Source organism: Echinops telfairi, unplaced genomic scaffold (genome assembly GCF_000313985.2).
Source record: "Echinops telfairi isolate 266 unplaced genomic scaffold, ASM31398v2 ScPeMD7_18;HRSCAF=68, whole genome shotgun sequence".
NCBI classification, from domain to species: domain Eukaryota; kingdom Metazoa; phylum Chordata; class Mammalia; order Afrosoricida; family Tenrecidae; genus Echinops; species Echinops telfairi.
In genome coordinates, this window is record NW_022103915.1 from 66505081 (window position 1) to 66509515 (window position 4435).

General features: G+C 36.2%; 1 non-coding gene across 1 annotated transcript; it reads left to right on the plus strand.

Moving 5' to 3' along the window:
- The first annotated feature begins 392 nt into the window (after positions 1 to 392).
- On the plus strand, positions 393 to 559 carry LOC115868928. Its single transcript, XR_004045885.1, has one exon. It is a non-coding gene; the product is annotated as a U1 spliceosomal RNA (small nuclear RNA).
- Positions 560 to 4435: the final 3876 nt, after the last annotated feature.

The following is a 4435-nucleotide window of genomic DNA, read 5'->3' on the forward strand; positions in this document are numbered from 1 at the left end:
AAGCAAGCTCAACTAGCTGACCTTGTGATTAGTAGCCCAATGCTTAATCTGCTATATCACAATCTGTTATATTACATTGTGATTTACATAGTTGTTGGATAATATTTGAGAAGGCGATAGTGTAACTATTAGTATAGCGGTGTCATGATGGAAGTTCAAGAAGTTTCTCTGTTGTGCTGTTTATGTTTGTATTTGTATATTTGTCTTGTTTCCAGAAACACGTGCAGGCTTGAAGCCCTCATTACCGCTGATGCCTGACCACCAAAGACTATCAAGTAAACACCTGCAATGTAACAAATTGAGTCTTTACTTATTGCTGAGTGGAATAGTGTACAAGGGGGGACACTCTGGAACTTCTCAGGACAAGTATGTTATTAAAAATAAAAACAAAACTACTTACCTGGCAGGGGAGAAGATACCATGATCACGAAGGTGGTTTTCCCAGGGTGAGGCTTATCCAGCACACTCCGGAAGTGCTGACCCCTGCGAATTCCCCAAATGTGGGAAACTCAACTGCATAATTTGTGGTAGTGGGGGACTGCGTTCATGCTCTCCCCTTAAAAAAATAAAATAAAAACAAAGTAGGAGGTCTTTCACTTCCATACCTTAAAATATACTATATAGCCATGGTAACCCAAACAGCCTAATACTGGTACAATAATAGCTATGAAGACCGATGGTTATAATTGAGAATTCAGAATACAACCACGAACCTATAGATATCTTAGTTTTCATAAGGAACTAAAACATATCAAGTGGTCAAGAGATAGCTTTTCAACAAATGGAGCTGGGAAAACTGGATCTTCAACTGCAAAAGAATAAAACAGGACCCACACCCCACACCATGTACAAAACAAACTCAAGATGGATCAAAGACCTAAATATAAATAACACAATTATTATCATCAATGAAAATACAGGGACAAACTTAAGGACCCAATCCAAGACAAATGTAATGAATAATGTCCACACTATACAAGACAAAATAAAGAACTTGGACCTACTAAAATATGATATTTATGCACATTAAAACTTCATCAAAAAGAGTCAAGAAAGAACCCATAGATTGGGGGAAGTATTCAGTAATAATTTATCAGATAAAAGACCAGTCTCCAAAATCTATAGAAAACTGTAACATTTTAAGTAGAAACTACAGATAACCAAATCAAAAAATGGGCACAAGATATCAACAGACAAGTTACCAAAAATGATACCCAAGTATTCAACAACCATATGAGCAAATGTTTTAGATTATTAGTAATAAGCCAAATACAAATTTAACTAAAAAGAGGTATCACCTCACACAGACACTTTTAGCAAAATTCAATAAAACAGAAACTAATAAATGCTGGGGAGGATGTGCAGCGATAAGAACACTTTTACATTGCTGGTGGGACTAGAGAATTGTATAACCCTTATGGAAATCAGTATATCACTTCTTTAAGTAAGTGCAAATACAATTACCTTATGTTCCAGCAATCTCTACTGGGTATTTACCTTGTATAAATTAAGAATATAACACGAATAGACATATGTACACCTTTGTTTATTGCAGCAATTTCCACAATAGCAAAACCATGGAAACAAACACCCAAAAGCACCAACTACAGAGGAATGGATCAACAAGCTGTGGTGCATTCATATTATGGAATTTTATGCATGAATAAAAAAGCAACGATAATGCTCTTACACACTGAAAGACATGGTTAAAAATAGAGAACAGCATGTTTTAAAAATTCAGTATATCTCATGAAGATAAATATTTAATATCACCATCATTATAAGGAAAAACAAAGAAGAAATGTGGTTTATACACCAATAGACAAGACTTTGATGACTACAGAGAGACCAGGGATGGGGCAAGAAGCGGGATGGAGTGTGACAAAAATGGAGTATTTAACAGGGTATTGTTGTTGATTTAATTCTTGAGATGGACTGTGATATATATATATAAACAAACAGACAAAATCCACCCCCAAAAGGAGAAAAGTAAAATTGAAATGGACTTGGAGTCTTTAGTGACAAATAAGCTTATCTCAAACGCAAAAAAGGAAAAGTGTGTTAGAATGTATGTTAGGGCTCAGGATTGAGGTGGGTCATTTTGAGCAGGTTCTAAGGATTAGAGGTTCACTCTTGCATCGTGTATTACCAGAAAGAGGATGCAATTCTATGCATTAGTTTTTCTAGATTTTATGAAGGATTTTAGAATTTTCTACATAAAAATACATTATTCTCATAGAAAGAAAGCTTTGCTTCTTCTTGTCATATCAGAGATCATTATACACTGGACAGAATTTCTCACATAATGTTAACAAGAAGGAGTGTAAGTGAACATACTGCTCTTGTTCTTAGTGTTAGGCCTAAGAGATTTGACTGTTTAATCATCAAACATAAAGAGAGTTACACATTTTATAGAGATGGCATTATTTCTTCCTTAACTATTTGGTGGTATAAAGCATAACTTAACCTATGTAAACTTGTGATCTTTTGTGGGAGTAATTTCATAGTAACTACACATATTTCCATCACTTCTCTGTAAGCTTGTCTTAAGGTCGTGGTTTTCCTGTCTCTGTGAGGTAGGAAACTATTTCATTGGCATTTCAAATACCAGTGGAGTCATTCAAGGTGAACAGATTTCAGAGCTTCTCCACTGGGACTGTAAGGAAGAAACAGAGGTACTAGCCACTGAAAATCTTATGAATAACTGCAGAATACTGCCAGATATATTGAAAATGTTATCAATAACAATGGAAGAGGTTTCAAGTTGGGCTACTAACTGCAAGGTTAGCAGTTCAAATCCTCTAGCTGTGACTCAGGAGAAAGACAGGACTATCTACTCTTGTAAAGAGTTACAGTCTCAAAACCTCATAGAGGCCATTTTTCCCTGTCCTATAGGTCACACTGACTCATGTGAGTAGCCTTGACTTAATGGGAGTGAGCTTGGTTTGGTTTTTTTAGTGCCAGAAGATGAGCCCCTCAAGTGTGAAGGCACTCAGAATAGGACTGAGGAAGAGCTGCCTTATCAAAGTAGAGTCGACCTTACAGACATCAACAGAGGAAAGCCACAGGGACCTTCATTTGCTGATGTAGCCTGGCTGACAAAGCAGCTCCAAACATCTATCAAAAATTAGAATGTGAGCTATGAAGACCTAACTTGAAGTACAATACTGTCTCTGATAGGAAAATAGCTATCTACCTATAAAGAAGATAATTTAATACCTTATTATTCAAATTTAGGCACCAACCACTAAAGGTAGTGATGAAGAAGTTGAAGAACTCTAACAATCTCTTCAATCTGAAATTGATCAAACATGCCATCAGGAATCATTGATAACTATAGACATTTAGAATGGGAAAGTTGGGAACAAAGAGGAAGGGACAATGAGTGGGAAATAGTGACTTTAGAACACAAACGAAGCTGGAGATTACATGATAGAATGACTTCTCCATTGCAAATAGCTTTTTCAGCAACATAAACAGTGACTATACACTTGAACTTCACCAAATGGATTATATAGGAATCAACTTGATCATATCTGTGGGAAGAGATGATGATTAATCTCAAATTTATCTTATGAAGCAAGGCCAGAGGCCAAATATGGAAAAAGCCACAATTACTCATATGCAAGTTCAGATTGAAGTTGGAGAAAATTAAAACAAGTCCATACGAGTCAAAATACAACCTTGAGTCTATCTCACCAGAAATTTGAGAACATCTCAAGAACAGATTTGACCCATGAATATGAATGATTGAAGACATGACCAGCTGTGGGATGACATTAAGAATGTCATACATGAATAACATTTTGGTTAAAAGGTCATTAAAAAGACAGGAAAGGAAGATAAGACCAAAGTAGATGTAAGAAGAGACTAATTTTCACTTAATCATAGGGAAGCTAAAGCAAAAGGAAGAAATGATGAAGTAAAAGAGCTGAAGTGAAATTTTGAAAGCACAACTCGAGAAGACTAAGTATTATAATAAATATGTAAAGATCTCAAATTTGAATGTCAAAAAGCAAGTACATATTCAGCATACCTCAAACTGAAAATATTGAAGAAAAAAGTCAAACTTCAGGTTGTAATACTGAAAGATTCCATAAGCACAATATTGAAAGATGCAGGAGTATCAACAGAAGATGGAAAAGAGAATTAGTCTATTAATAGATAAATAAATAAACAAACAGAGGGATGAAACAGACCCCCTAAAAAACAAGGAGAACAAGTTTAAAGGTAAGGGTACTCAGATTCTTCCAGCCCAAAGTCTGGGGGAGCCAGCAGAGCAAGGGGAGAAGGGAGCTTAGTCAAACACATGGAGATCAAAGCACTCTGTTGGCTGTTACTGGTAGAGTTGGTGTGCATCTCCACCTGGAACTGCCTGCACTCCCAAGTTGCCCTTTAGCCATTGACCATCCATCCTGTTCACTCCTGGGCCGCA